Source organism: Lipotes vexillifer, unplaced genomic scaffold (genome assembly GCF_000442215.2).
Source record: "Lipotes vexillifer unplaced genomic scaffold, Lipotes_vexillifer_v1.1 scaffold1132, whole genome shotgun sequence".
Taxonomy (NCBI): domain Eukaryota; kingdom Metazoa; phylum Chordata; class Mammalia; order Artiodactyla; family Lipotidae; genus Lipotes; species Lipotes vexillifer.
Genome location: NW_006793725.1, coordinates 520617 through 536156, shown reverse-complemented (window position 1 = coordinate 536156; position 15540 = coordinate 520617). Strand labels below are relative to the sequence as shown.

Sequence of the window (15540 nt, the reverse complement as noted above, 5' to 3'; positions counted from 1 at the left end):
AGTTATATACATGATCTCATTTAATCTTTATATGAATAATATGAATAAAATCTTTTTTATCTCCTTTTTACAGACAAGAAAACTGAGGTCTAGAGCATGCTGGAGATTTGCCCAAAGCCTTAAAATTACTAAGTGGCAGAGCTATGATTCAAGTTTGTGTCTGTCAACCTTAGGATTATGATCTTTTCAATACATAAGAACAGAATAGACAGTCTTCCCTAAAATTTGTACTGGTGGCTTTATACCATTTTTTGCATTTAAAATTTCCACATCTTTCTTGATGCAATGCCATTATCCTTAAATAAAAAATTAATATAAAAAGTAGTTAGAGGCTAGATATATTCCAGCAGTGCCTGGAAAAAACAAATGCAAAACTTCAAAAACCCAGAAGGATCATGCCCTCCCAGAAGGATATTACAGATATTCTTACAGATAAAGCTCCAATGTAAGTGAGTTTACAAACAAAAATTTTAAAACACACTAGGAAACAATGTAGTGGATGGAAGATAGGAATCTCAACAAATACTAGGATTAAACTCCTAGGACTTCCAAAGAGAAGGTATAAGCACATTTGTTTAAAATGATTAAAGCCATAAAGGGAAGAATCATAAACTAAAGAAAACATATCATAAAAAGAGATTATACTTGTTTATAAAAGAACCAAATAGAACATCTGAAAATAAAATATATATAATCATTAACATTAAAAACTCTGAAATTGGGTTAAATATCTAATTAGATACCACTGAACAGAGATTAATGAAGTAGAAGCCAGAACTGAGGAGCACAGAGAGGTATAGAGATGAAATATATAGAAGAGAAGTTGTCATATTAAGATGAGGAATTCCAGAGGAAAATCACATAGAAGCAATATTCAAAATAATGACTTATGAAAGACATGAATCTTTCATATTGTAAATACAACTCCTGAAAAATAAGTAAAATAAGTAAAAATATATCCTTGAAATCTCTCTCCCCAGTATGTTACAGTGAAATTGCAGAATACTATAGATAAAGAGAAGTTCTTCAAAACAGCTAGGGAGAAAGATACAATATTTTAAGAGGAGTGATTGTTCTAAGATTCTTGAATTTTCAGAACAGGAAGGTGGAATTATTTAAATTTATACTTTATATCAGGTATTGATCTTTGTATATTCTGGATACGAGTTCTTTGTGGAGGTGGCAAATATCTTCTCCCAGTCTGTGGCTTCCCTTTTCATATCTTAATGGTGTCTTTCAAAAAACAAAAGTATCTTTTAATCCAATTTATAATTTTTTTCTTTAATATTTTGTTTTTGGTGTTCTATATAAGAAATTTTTACGAATCAAAACCACAAAAATTTTCTCCTATGTTTTCTTCTACAAGTTTTATAATTTTAGGTTTTACATTTAGATCTATGATCCATTTTGAGTTAATTTTTATATATGATTTTAAGTAAGAGTTGATGCTTATTTTCAGCACAATTTTTTGGAAAGACTTTCATTTCCTCATTGAATTGCCTTGCAAGTCAATTGCTCATATATGTGTAGGTCTATTTCTGGACTCTATAAACTGTCCCATTGATCTATGTATCTATCTTTTTGAAATAGCAAGCTGTCTTGATTACTGTAACTTTTTAGCAGTTTTTGCTCTTTTTTCTGTATTAAACTGCTTTGATTATATAGGTTCTTTGAATTTTCTAATACAACTAGAGTAATCTAGTCAATTTCTACAAAAAGACTTCTGGGATTTGATTGCCATTGTATTGAATTTATATACATCAATTTGTGAGAAATGCCATCTTAACAAATTTTAGTCTTTCATCCATGAAAATATGCCATATATTTCCACTAATTTAGGTATTCTTCAAATTCTTTCAGCAATATTTTGTAATTTTTAGTGTAGAAGACCTGGACATCTGTGGTTAATTTCTAGGTGTTTGCAGTTGTAGTGTTACTGTGAATGGAATTCTCAAATTTTTACTTTCCATCTGCCTGCTGGTAGTACAGTTGTTTCCTGCTGGTAAAATTGATTTTGTATTTATATTCACTTTGTATCCTGTGACCTTGCTAAATTTGTTTCTAAGTTCAAGTAGTTGTTTTGTAGATTTTCTGAGATTTTCTATGTAAACATTATCTTCTGTAAGTAAGGACACTTTTATTTCTTCTTTTGTAGTTTTTGTGCCTTTTGTTTTTCTTGCATTATTGCAACAGTTTGGTGCTTCATAATGATGTTGAATAGACGTAGTGAAAGTGGACATCCTTTTCTTGATCTCAAGGAGAAGCAGTAAAATCTTACACCATTAAGCTATTAGCTATAAGTGTTTTTTTTTTTTTTAATTGCATGTCACTTGTCAGTTTCAGGACATTTCCAACTATTCTTAGTTTGAGAAAAGCTGTTTTTTAACATGAATGCATGTTGGATTTTGTCAAATGCTTTTTTCTGTATCTATTGAAATAACAATTGGTTATTCTCCTTTTCATTGTTGAAAGGGTGAATTACATTGCTTGATTTTCAGATGTTAAAACAACCTTGCATTCTTTGTTTATTTAACACTTTTTGTTAAATTTATCTTAAGTATTTTATTTTTTGTGATACTATTATAAATGGAATTGTTTTTTAAATCTAGTTTTGAGCTTATTCAATGCTCCTGCATAGAGATACATTTAATTTTTATATGATTTGTGTCCTGCACTGTGGCTGAAATAATTTTTTAGCTTAAATTGTTTTTTGTATGTGCATTCCTTAGGATTTTCTTTTTTTTTCTTTTTTTTCTTTTTAAAATTTCTTACAGCAGATTTATTTATTATTATTTTTTAACATCTTTATTGGAGTATAGTTGCTTTACAATGGTGTGTTAGTTTCTGCTTTATAACAAAGTGAATCAGTTATACATATACATATGTTCCCATATCTCTCCCCTCTTGCGCCCCCCCCCCTCCCCCCCCCCCTACCCCCCCCCCCCAGGCGGTCACAAAGCACCGAGCCGATATCCCTGTGCCATGTGGCTGCTTCCTACTACTAACATTTTTTTTTTCTTAAATTCCATATATATGTGTTAGCATACGGTATTTGTCCTTCTCTTTCTGACTTACTTCACTCTGTATGACAGACTCTAGGTCTATCCACCTCATTACAAATAGCTCAATTTCGTTTCTTTTTATGGCTGAGTAATATTCCATTGTATATATGTGCCACATCTTCTTTATCCATTCATCCGACGACGGGCACTTAGGTTGTTTCCATCTCCGGGCTATTGTAAATAGAGCTGCAATGAACATTTTGGTACATGACTCTTTCTGAATTCTGGTTTCCTCAGGGTATATACCTAGTAGTGGGATTGCTGGGTCATATGGTAGTTCTATTTGTAGTTTTTTAAGGAACCTCCATACTGTTCTCCATAGTGGCTGAACCAATTCACATTCCCACCAGCAGTGCAAGAGTGTTCCCTTTTCTCCACACCCTCTCCAGCATTTATTGTTTCTAGATTTTTTGATGATGGCCATTCTGACTGGTGTGAGATGATATCTCATTGTAGTTTTGATTTGCATTTCTCTAATGATTAATGATGTTGAGCATTCTTTCATGTGTTTGTTGGCAGTCTGTATATCTTCTTTGGAGAAATGTCTATTTAGGTCTTCTGCCCATTTTTGGATTGGGTTGTTTATTTTTTTGTTATTGAGCTGCATGAGCTGCCTGTAAATTTTAGAGATTAATCCTTTGTCAGTTGATTCATTTGCAAATATTTTCTCCCATTCTGAGGGCTGTCTTTTGGTCTTGTTTATGGTTTCCTTTGCTGTGCAAAAGCTTTGAAGTTTCATTAGGTCCCATTTGTTTATTTTTGTTTTTATCTCCATTACTCTAGGAGATGGGTCAAGAAGGATCTTGCTGTGATTTATGTCATAGAGTGTTCTGCCTATGTTTTCCTCTAAGAGTTTGATAGTTTCTGGCCTTACATTTAGGTCTTTAATCCATTTTGAGCTTATTTTTGTGTATGGTGTTAGGGAGTGATCTAATCTCATACTTTTACATGTACCTGTCCAGTTTTCCCAGCACCACTTATTGAAGAGGCTGTCCTTTCTCCACTGTACGTTCCTGCCACCTTTATCAAAGATAAGGTGACCATATGTGCATGGGTTTATCTCTGGGCTTTCTATCCTATTCCATTGATCTATCTTTCTGTTTTTGTGCCAGTACCATACTGTCTTGATTACTGTAGCTTTGTAGTATAGTCTGAAGTCAGGCAGCCTGATTCCTCCAGCTCCATTTTTTGTTCTCAAGATTGCTTTGGCTATTCGGGGTCTTTTGTGTTTCCATACAAATTGTGAAATTTTTTGTTCTAGTTCTGTGAAAAATGCCAGTGGTAGTTTGATAGGGATTGCATTGAATCTATAGATTGCTTTGGGGAGTAGAGTCATTTTCACAATGTTGATTCTTCCAATCCAAGAACATGGTATATCTCTCCATCTGTTTGTATCATCTTTAATTTCTTTCATCAGTGTCTTATAATTTTCTGCATACAGGTCTTTTGTCTCCTTAGGTAGGTTTATTCCTAGATATTTTATTCTTTTTGTTGCAATGGTAAATGGGAGTGTTTTCTTGATTTCACTTTCAGATTTTTCATCATTAGTATATAGGAATGCCAGAGATTTATGTGTGTTAATTTTCTATCCTACTACTTTACCAAATTTATTGATTAGCTCTAATAGTTTTCTGGTAGCATCTTTAGGATTCTCTATGTATAGTATCATGTCATCTGCAAACAGTGACAGCTTTTCTTCTTTTCTGATTTGGATTCCTTTTATTTCCTTTTCTTTTCTGATTTTGTCAAATGCTTTTTTCTGTATCTATTGAAATAACAATTGGTTAATTCTCCTTTTCATTGTTGAAAGGGTGAATTACATTGCTTGATTTTCAAATGTTAAAACAACCTTGCATTCTTTGTTTATTTAACACTTTTTGTTAAATTTATCGTATTTTATTTTTTGTGATACTATTATAAATGGAATTGTTTTTTAAATCTCATTTAAGCTTATTCAATGCATAGAGATACATTTAATTTTTGTATGACTTGTATCCTGCACTGTTGCTGAAATAATTTTTTAGCTTAAATTGTTTTTTGTATGTGCATTCCTTAGGATTTTCTATATAAAAGATTGTATCATTAGCAAATAGATATAATTTTACTTCTGTTTTTCAAATATGAATGCTTTTTCTTTTCTTTTTCTTGCCTACTTGCCCTTGCTAGAATATGTACTACAATGTTGAACAGAAATGGTGAGAGCAACATGCTTATCCTACCCAAACATGCTTATCCTACCCCAGATCTTATGGTGAAAAACTTTCAGCCCTGCACCATTAGCAGTGGTAATTAGCTGTGGGATTTTTAAAAATTCCTTTCTGTTCATTTGTCTTCTAGTGTTTTTTTCTCATGAAAAGTATCAAATTTTGTGAAGTGCTTTTTCTGCATCTATTGAGATGATCATGTGATTTTTGTGCTTTATTCTAGTAATGTGGTATATTGCACTAATTGACTTTCATATCTTGAACCAACATTTGAATTTCATTGAATTTCAACATTAAATCCCACTTGTGGTGTACAATCATTTTTATATATTGCTGGATTTGGTTTGCTAGTATTTCATTGAGGATTTGGGGGTCAATATTCATAAAGGTTATTGATGTGTAGTTTTTATGTGATGTCTTTGATTTTAGTATCAAGACCATCCTAGCCTCAAGGAATGAGTTTGGAAGTGTTCTCTCTTCTTCATTTTTGGGGAAGAGCTTGTTAAGGATTGGTGTTAACTTTCCTTTAAAAGTTTAGTAGAATTTACCAGTGAAGATATCTGCACTTGGATATCTCCTGGTGATAAGTTTTTTTATTATTATATCAGTATTTTTGTTTAGGTCTATACAGATATTAGTATTTCTTCTTTAGTCAGTTTTGTTTGTGTCTTCCCAGAATTTTCCTCATATCGTCTAGGTTATCTAATTTGTTAGCATACAGTTGGTCATAGTATATCCTCTATTTAATTCCTGATTATATGCATTTACTGTCCTTTTTTTCTTAGACAATATAGATAAAGATTCGTCTATTTTATTGATCACATAAAACAACAATTTTTGGTTTTATTGATTTTCTCTACTGTTTTTCTATTATTCATTTATTTCCATCCTTTATTATTTCCTTTATTCTGCCTTCTTTGGGTTTAGTTTGCTTTATTTTTAAGCTTCAAACAGTGAAATCTAAGCAGATTACATTATTTTTTTAAGATGTTTCTTTCTTTAATATAAGCATATCCAGCTATGTATTTCTGCATAAGTACTGCTTTCTATGCATCCTTAGCTTTTGATAGATAGTAGGTTGGTTTTCATGCATGCTAAGGTATTTTATAAATTCCTTTCTGATTTCCTCTTTCACCCTCTTGGTTATTTAGGAAAGTGTTGTTTAATTTCTACATGTTTTTGACTTCCTTAAATTTTCATCTGTTATTGATTTCTAATTTCCCTCTATTTTGTTTGGAGAGACTACTTTCCATGATTTCCTTCATGTTAAATTTATTGAGACTTGTTTTATGCTCTACATTTTAGTGTTTTCTGAAAAATATACCTGTAAACGTGAGGAGAATGTATATTTTACTGTTCAGTAGAATGTTCTATATATCTAGCTGTTTTAGTGTTGTTCAATTCTTATATTTCCTTGTTGATATTCTAGTTGTTCTAGTTGTTTCTATTCATTATATAAAGTTTGATATTGAAGTTTTCAGCTATTATTGTTGACTTGTGTATTTGTCCCTTTAATTCTGACTGTTTCTGTGTTATTTGTTTTGGGACACTCTTGTTAGGTGCATTTATATTTGTAATTGCTATATCTTCTTAATGAATTGCCCTTTCTACATTATAAAATATCCTTCTTTGTGTGTACTAATAATTTTTGTCTTAAAGTCAATTTTTCTGATATTATATCAGAATATAGTATATATAGGCATCCAGCTCAGCTTTGCTTTGTGTGGTATATTATTTTCCTTTCTCTTCTTTCAACCTATTTGTGTGTTTGTATCTCAAATACATCTCTCGTAGACAACATACGGTTGGCTCACTAAAAAAAAATCATTCTGACTTATACTGCCTTTTAATTGGAGTGTTTAATCCACTTACATTTATTGTAATTACTGATAAGCTAAGATCATTTTGCTATTTCCTTTAAGTGTTTTATGCCTCTCTCCCTATTTATTCCTCCATAACTGCCTTCTATTGTGTTAGATAAGTATTATCTAGTGTACTATTTAATTCCCTTCTTACTGATTTTACTGTATTTTAATTTTTCTTTTCTTTTTTTTTCCATCTTTGTTGGAGTATAATTGCTTTACAATGGTGTGTTAGTTTCTGCTTTATAACAAAGTTAATCAGCCATACATATAAATATGTTCCCATATCTCTAATTTTTCTTTCCTTAATGGTTGTCCTAGGTATTGCAATGAATATAATTTAATTGATAGCAGTCTAGTTTGAATTAATTTCAACTTAATTTCTATAATATACATATATATTTATTGTCCTACAAATTACATCTGAATACATTATGTACACTCCATGCAGATTTATAATTACTGCTTTGTGTGGTTGTCTTCTATATGTAGGAGAAAAAAATATTTACAAACATAAAATATGTTTATACTGTCTTTTTGTGTGTGTGTGTGTGGTACGCGGACCTCTCACTGCTGTGGCCTCTCCCACTGCGGAGCACAGGCTCCGGACGCGCAGGCTCAGCAGCCATGGCTCACGGGCCCAGCTGCTCCACGGCATGTGGGATCTTCCCAGATGGGGACACGAACCTGTGTGCCCTGCATCGGCAGGCAGACCCTCAACCACTGCGCCACCAGGGAAGCCCTATATACTGTCTTTTATATTTACCTATCTAGTTACATTTACTGGTGCTCTTTATTTCTTCATGTGGATTTCAGTTATTTTCTAATGTTCTTTCATTTCAACTAGAAGGACATCCTTTAGTTTTTCTTGTAGGGCAGGTATGATTATCTGCTAATGTCTTAATATCTTCATTTTTGAAGAGTATTTCTGCTGCCTATCAAATATTTTCTTTCAGCACTTTGAATATGTTATCCCTCTGCTTTCTGACTTCCATGTTTCTGATGAGAACTCAGCTGTTAATCTTACTGAGGATTCCTTGAACATAATGAGTTGCTATGATGTTTGTTGCTGTGTTCAAGAGTTTTTTGGTCTTTGGCTTTTGACAATTTGATTATGTCTAAATATGGATCACTCCTTTTTCATAGGGGGAAGAAGGAAAAATTAAAAATTATTTTAATTTCAGAATTTTTTTGTCTTTTGGATCTGGCTTTTTATTCCAATCTAGCAATGTCTGCTTTTCATTGGAATATTTATATATTTGTTCTATTTTAGTGTAATTATTGATATGTTATACTTAAATGATATATCTTGGTATTCATTTTCTTACTGCCTCTTCTGTTTCTTGTTACTCTGTTGTTCTTTTACTGCCTTCATTTGGGTTAATAAAATTTTTGTTTAGTGTTATATATTTTCTGTATTGCATTCTTAGTAACATTATTTTATATTTACTTTAATGGTTTATCTAGAACTAAAAATATGCAGTTATAACTTACCAAATTCTTTAAAAATTTTTTGTTAAAAATTTGTTTAGAGTACTTTTAGATCACAGCAAAATTGAGAGGAATGTACAGAGATTTCTTAAATAATGCAGTCCCCACACATGCATAGGCTCCCCCATTATCAATGTCCCCCACCAGAGTGGTATATCTGTTACAATTGATGAACCACTTGACACATCATAATCAACCCAAAGTCCATTAGGGTTCACCCTTAGCATTGCACTTTCTATTGGTTTGTATAAATATGTAATTACACGTATTCATCATTGTAGTCATACAGACAATTTTCGCTGCCCTAAAAATCCTCTACTGCCTATTAATCTCTCCATCCCCTAACATTTCATCTTGTTATTATCTCCATACTTTACCTTTTTTCAGAGTGTCATATGGTTGGAGTCACACAGTATGTCGCATTTTCATATTGGCTTCTTTTGATTATTAAGATGCATTTAATTTTCTTCTGTGTCTTTCCATAGCTTGATAACTCATCAAGACATTTCAGAGTCAATATTTTCCCATTTCACCCTTAACACTTCACACTGTGTACTTTGTAATTACTACCTTTTTTTAACTCAAAACTTATTCTTTCTACATTCTACTAACCTCGCATCAGTTTAATTCTATTTACCCATCCCAATTCTTGCTGCTGTTGTTGTCATATATTTTCCTTCTACATACTTTACAAACCTCCCTTAAGATGTCATTAAAAAAAAACATTAGTCAGTTGCCTTTAAGAAACTTTTGAGACAAAAATATTTTATTATATTTATATGCTTATTCACTATTTTAGTGTTGTTTATATGTTCTTATAGCTATGAATCCCATCTAATATATTTTTGCATCTTTTAGCTTTTCATGTAGTGAAGATCTGCTGGCAATAAATTCTGTCAACTTTAATTTATTTATCTGAGAATGTTTTATTTTACCCTTTATTGCGGTACGCGGGCCTCTTGCTGTTGTGGCCTCTCCCGTTGCGGAGCACAGGCTCCGGATGCACAGGCTCAGCGGCCATGGCTCATGGGCCCAGCCGCTCCATGGCATGTGGGATCTTCCCGGACCAGGGCATGAACCCGTGTCCCCTGCATCAGCAGGCGGACTCTTAACCACTGTGCCACCAGGGAAACCCCTATTTTACCCTTATTTTTAAGGATATTTTATTGAATATTGAATTATGGGCTGTGAGTTTTGTTCTTTCATCACTTTAGAAATGTCATTTACTCTCCTCCATTATTTTTGAAAAGAAGTCAATGGACATTATTATTTTTGTCCTTCTGTATGTATTGTGGCTTTTTTTCTGGTTGCTTTCAAGCTTTCTTTTTATATGTATTTTTTATCAGTTTGACGATTATGTGCCTAGGTTGAGGTATTTTTTTCTTTTCTTTCTTTCTTTTTTGGTTTTGGGACATTTGCTGCTTTAATAGATAGCTTGTTCCTCTCTCTTTTTTTAAAATAAATTTATTTATTTTATTTTTATTTTTGGCTGTTTTGGGTCTTCGTTGCTGTGGGCAGGCTTTCTCTGGTTTTGGTGAGTGGGGGCTACTCCTCGTTGTGGTGCATGGGCTTCTTATTGCAGTGGCTTCTCTTATTGTGGAGCATGGGCTCTAGGCCCACGGGCTTCAGTAGTTGTGGCACGCAGGCTCAGTAGTTGTGGCTCGTGGGCTCTAGAGCACAGGATCAGTAGTTGAGGCGTGTGGTCTTAGTTGCTCCATGGCATGTGGGATCTTCCCGGGCCAGGGCTCAAACCGGTGTCCCCTGCATTGGCAGGCAGATTCTTAACCACTGCGCCACCAGGGAAGCCCTGTTCCTCTCTTTAATTACAAAAAGAATGAGACCCAAATAAAAAGACTCCTACGTTTTCAATAAATGAAAATATACAAAACTCAATATTTATTCATATTTACTAGAGGTACAAAGTATAATTACTATCAGAAAATTTTAAAATTAAAATTTGTATTCACCTCTCCCCTTACTAATCAATATTCTAACTAAGCAGAGCATGTAATCCCACAAGCACTAGGTATGGGTGGATTTTCTGATAATAAAATGTTTACACATCATGAGGAACAAAGAAGTTCACCATGAGCCCTCTTTTCCCTTCTCCTTCTAAGGACTTTAATTTCTCATGATTGCCTCCATATTAGGTAGCTGTGGTGCCATGGAAGACTCAATAATCACTGTTTCTTGTTTTTTTTATTTTAATATTTTTATTTGGGCTGCATCGGGTCTTAGTTGCAGCATGTGGGATTTTAGTTGCCACGTGTGGGATCTTTGTTGCAGTGTGGGGGATCTTTAGTTGTGGCATGTAAGATCTTTAGTTGTGGCATGTGGGCTCTTAGTTGTGGCATGCAGTATTTAGTTCCCCGAACCAGGCTCCCTGCATTGGGAGCACAGAGTCTTAACTGCTGGACCAACATGGACGTCCCATGTATCTTGTAATACATACAGAGTTTTATTAAGAATCCCTGGAAAAAGGGACATTATGTTATACACTGTCAGGATAATTTAAAAAAGTACCAGTCATTTACTTTTTAAATAAGAGAATATGATTGAATTAAATGTGGGTAAAACTCAGTGGACTATTTATTTACTGACCGCATTGCATGGCCTGTGGGATCTTAGTTCCCTGACCAGGGATTGAATCTGGGCCCACAGCAGTGAGAGTGCAGAGTCCTAACCACTGGACCACCAGGGAACTCCCTCAATGGACTCTTTAAATTGAACTTTAGTGATTTACTCATTTGTACAAGAACATCAAAATCCAAGGTCTTACATCATGATAAATTGTCTAGAAACTCGTCTTACTAAGAATGCATAAGACCCTGAAAATGTTGTCTTATGTCTGAAGCATGTTCACAGATGATTTATGCCAGAACAGAGGCCATGAAGAACTCTGAAGGATAGTTATCAGCTGTTAAGTGTTCCAATTTTTAGGTAAGTACACTTCTCCTTTAAATGCTGTACTTGCCAGCTAATATCAGTCTTGTTTGAATAGTCTTTTCTTCATCTTCCTTTTTCCTTTTTGTTAAGGTGATTATCAACTTTATATAAGCACCCACAGATAACCGTTCATTATTAGAACGCTCATTATGTTTAGGCCACTCCCTGACAACATGTAGAGAAATATTAATGCTTTCAATGAGATATTTCCAATATAAATTTTAAAGGAGATCATTTTTTTTCCTACACAGGAAATTACCTAGTATCATCAACAGTCTGTAAGCTCTTAATATTATACATCAACTAAACCTCAATTTAAAAAATTGAAAGAAAACAAAACAGTATGTAGATTATTCTGAGTTTTCATAAGAGATGAGTAAAGTCCCTTTACTCACCTCCTTTCTAAAAATGTCCTTGCACATTTCCACTTAGGTCTTGAGGTGCACATCCTTTTGGGTCTCCTCAATCCTATTCTCATATTTTGAATCTGGTAACAGAAAATGAAACAGGAAATTTATTTTATTTTATTTTTTGGCCCCGCAGCACAGCTTGCAGGATCTTAGTTTCCTGACCAGGGATCGAACACAGGCCCACAGCAGTGAAAATGTGGAGTCCTAACGACTGGACTGCCAGGGAATTCCCAGGAACTTTTTAAAAAAAACTGATTTAATCTTTGGCCTAAGAACTCCAATGCTCAAGTAATGAAATGGAGAATATCCATTTATATACTAACTCACATATTCCTTGTTATTTTTTCTTTTTATTTATCCTGTATGAGGTTTCCTAAGATTCTAAAATATCTAATTCATTATATTTTTTTATTACTTTTGGGAAATTTTTGGCTTATTCTGGAGCTCTGTTTATTTTTCTTCCATTTCTTTTTTGTGTTCTTCAGATTATATGACTTTAAAATTGATCCATCTTCAAATTCACTGACTCTTTTCTGTCTCTAATTTGGTGTTAAGCCCATCAAGTTAGTTTTTCATTTTAGTTACTGTACTTTTTAGCTATAGAATGTTTATTTGGTCTTTTTAAAGTTTTCACTTTTCTGATGAAATTTCCTATTGGCTCACACATGAAAATCATAATTTTCTTTAATTCCTGTAACATGTTTTCTTTTTGTTCTTTGACTATAACAGCCAATTTAAAATGTCTTTGTCTACTAAATAGTACATCTGAATCTCACTGTGGATTTGTATTAATTGCTTCTCTCAACTCCTTTGATTAAGGATTAAAATTAATTAGCTAATTAATTAAAGTATCTAGTAACTTTAGATTGTGTAATGGATAGAATGGATGATACCTTTTAGAGAATGGATTCTGTTATCCTCTTCTGAAGCAAATTGGTGTTTATTATAGAAGTCAATTCAATTACTGATCATTTCAAGGCTGATTACCTTAAACTTCTGTAGGCATGGTTTTAAATTTTATTGAGATAGATTTGTCAGATGCCCTAGGTATTTCTGAACTACTCTAACTTGGGTCCAAACTTTCTCACACATAAAGGTTTTATCAGAGCTTGGTCTTCAGGGAAAATATAGAATAGTTCTTTCTTTAGGACATGGTTCTTATTTCTAAGGTATGTCCCTTCTGGTATCTCAATTGACTATTATGTATGAGGTGTTAAAAGTTCTTCCACTTTAGCTGTACTAGGCTCCCAACACCGTCTTACCCAGAATTGCCTTCATCTCTAGTACAGTTAGTCCCCTACATACAAACCTTCAAGTTGTGACCTTTCAAAGTTGTGAGCATGCGTTCACAAGTCCAATCATGTAAGTTATTTCATGTGTCTAGTGTACATGTCACATGCTTGCATCCTCTACAAGTGGTTGTGCTTTTGTGTACTTTACAGTACTGTGTAGAGTACAGTAGTACAGTATCTTTACTTCAAGTCCAGGGTGTCTGGAAGCAAGCATAAAAGTAGCAGTGATGTAGCTTGTCCCGCTACGAAGCACCAAGTGGTAACAATGGAAACAAAAGTGAAACTTATTGAGAGAGTAGAGCAAAGCAAAAAGATGATGATAGACGTTGCTCATTCTTGTAACATGAATCATTCAACCATTGGCATGATTCTAAAGAACAAGGACAAGATTATGGAACATGTGAAGTCTGCTGTGCTGCTGATGTCAACAATAATATTGAGGAAGCATAGAAAAGTGATGGAGGAGATGGAGAAACTTCTCAGTGTGTGAATGCAGGATAAGCATCAGCATCGGGTCCCATTCAGCTTAATGCTGATTCAAGAGAAAGCTAAAAGCCTTTATGAAGACTTGAAGAAGAAACCCGGTAAAGAATCAGAGGGTGCATTTTTTAGTGCCAGCCATGGCTGGTTTCATCAGTTCAAGATTAGTGCTAACCTTCACAATGTAAAAGTAAGTGGCAAGGCAGCGAGTGCAGATATGGTAGCTGCCCAGGAATTTCCTGAACTGCTTCGAGAAATTATTGATGAAGGCACGCATTTACCCGAGCAGGATTTTAATGTGGATGAGACAGGACTGTACTGGAAGAGGATGCGAGACCGAAGCTACATCAGTAAGGAGGAGAATTTGATACCAGGCTATAAAGTAGCAAAGGATAGGCTAACTGTTGTTTGGTGGCAATGCTTCTGGTGATATGAAGCTAAAACCTCTCTTAGTTTATCTTTCAGAGAACCCAAGAGCCCTTAAAAACATAGCCAAAGGCTCTCTTCCTGTTGTGTGGAAGAGTAACCCCAAAGCCTGTGTTACACAGGCCATTTTCCAGGACTGGTTTTTCCACCACTTTATCCCAGAGGTACAGAAATATTGCTTGGAGAAGGACATCCCATTCAACATTCTTTTGCTGCTTGACAGTGCTCTGGGCCAGCCCCTATTCATGGATGACTTTCATCCCAATGTCAAAGTAGTGCATCTGCCACTGAATATGATGTCACTCCAACTTGTGGACCAGGGAGTTATAGCAACTTTCAAGAAATGTTATTTACGTCACACTTTTTGTCAGGCAGTAAAAGCAAGTGATGAATCTGGAACAACCTTGCAACAGTTTTGGAAGGACTATAACATCTACAAGGCCATGAAAAACATTGACTTTGCTTGGTGTGATGTTACGGCTGTCACCATGAATGGGGTTTGGAAAAACCTTTGCCCGCAGGTTGTTCATGATTTTTGTGGACTTGAGAAGGTGGATAAGGAGTCCAAAGAGGTCTTCAGCAACTTAGTGACCCTCAGCAAGAAGCTGGAGCTAGATCTTCAAGAGGACGACTTCATTAAACTCCTTGCTGTGCAACACGAGGAGCTTACTAATGAAGACTTGATGGAATTGGAGGCCCAGAGATAGGACAAAGAGAGACAAGAGGAAGAAGTAACTGAAGAACTGAAGAGATTCATGACTCAGGAAATGGTAAGGGGATTTTCTTTATTTAAGGGGGCACTGTTAGTTTTAGAGGCACAGGACCCAAACCTAGAATGGTACAGAAAGGTTGCAGCAGCCGTTCAGAATGCAATCCAATGCTACCATGTCATCTATGATGAGAAAAAAAGAGCTACTATCCAGATATCACTGGATCATTTTTTGAAGAGAGTAGATAGAATTGAATCCAGCGAGGAACCAAAACCTGTGCCATCAACGTCAGGCGTGAGTGAAATTGCAGCTTGCCCTCCATCTCCTATTGCTGAAATCCTTCAGCTCTACCATCTCCCACCTCCTCCCCCTCCTCCAGTCAGTAACTCTCCTTGCCTGTTCACTTGATGCCAGCCCCGGTATGCAAGCTGTTGTACTGTACTACTGTACTTTTCAAGGTACTGTATTCTAAGATTAAAAATGTTTTCTTTGTTTTTGGTGTTTATTTATGCATTATTTGTGTGAAAAGTATTATAAACCTATTACAGTACAGTACTATATAGCCAATTGTATTAGTTGTGTACCTAGGCTAACTTTGTTGGACTTACAAACAAATTGGACTTACGAATGCGCTCTTGGAATGTAAGTCATTCATAT

At 34.5% G+C, this 15540-nt stretch overlaps 1 non-coding gene across 1 annotated transcript; it reads right to left on the bottom strand.

Moving 5' to 3' along the window:
• Positions 1-11247: 11247 nt before the first annotated feature.
• TRNAE-CUC (transfer RNA glutamic acid (anticodon CUC)) lies at positions 11248-11320 on the bottom strand. The gene has a single exon. It is a non-coding gene; the product is annotated as a tRNA-Glu (tRNA).
• Between the last annotated feature and the right edge of the window lie 4220 nt (positions 11321-15540).